Source organism: Nipponia nippon, unplaced genomic scaffold (assembly GCF_047370975.1).
Source record: "Nipponia nippon isolate SJK-2023a ecotype South Korea unplaced genomic scaffold, ASM4737097v1 scaffold_8, whole genome shotgun sequence".
Classification (NCBI taxonomy): domain Eukaryota; kingdom Metazoa; phylum Chordata; class Aves; order Pelecaniformes; family Threskiornithidae; genus Nipponia; species Nipponia nippon.
The window spans coordinates 20,530,257-20,531,031 of NW_028262402.1; positions in this window are offsets into that span (position 1 = coordinate 20,530,257).

A 775-nucleotide genomic window follows, 5' to 3' on the forward strand; every position below is an offset into this window, starting at 1 on the left:
GCCAGATGTGCATTAAGTTGTGCTCAAACTGATGATGTGAAGTGGTATCTCAGATCCTTAAAATGACAGTGTGAAATTAGCTGTAGGTTAAACTACAGTTAGCTCTATTTTTGAAGGACAGGTTAAAGTAGTGAGGAAATACTGCTAGCAAATCTCTCCAAAATCTGCCATTGCCCTTGTCAGAGAATCTGCCTTGCACCAGCTAAGACGCTCTTATCTTTATCCAAGCATATAGAGCTTTGGAAGGGGATATTTTTTCTCTCTACTAATGCATCAGACATAGGTGTGTGAAGCTAATTCTGAATTCCTAATATGTAGTGGAGCAGGTTGCTCCTCCACTATACGGTTTGTTGTACCCTGGCAGCATGCCATAGAGGCATTATGGCACTGCTAAGAGTGGGGCCGGGTAGCTCACACAAATACCTACCTTGCACCATCAGCTGTTTCTGCTGGCTTAGCTAACTTCACGTTTTGTCTTTAGAACAAAAGAGGCTCAAATTTCTGTACTAGTCTGTAATTACCACTACAGCTGAAATCAGCTTACTGCTATACACATTTCTCCTCAAGGCTGCATAACCCACTGTCTCTCACATTTAGATGTGTATTTCTCTGGAAAGCCTATGGAAAGCATGAAGCTGAAATCTTAGCAGGACAGAGGGATTTTGATGTTAAGGCATGTGCCTGGTATGCTGGGGTGTGGGTCCATGTCCTCTCCCTCCCAAAGGAGTGGTCTGGCTGCCTTAACAAGCCTTCTGTGACCCCAGTAAACCCAGCA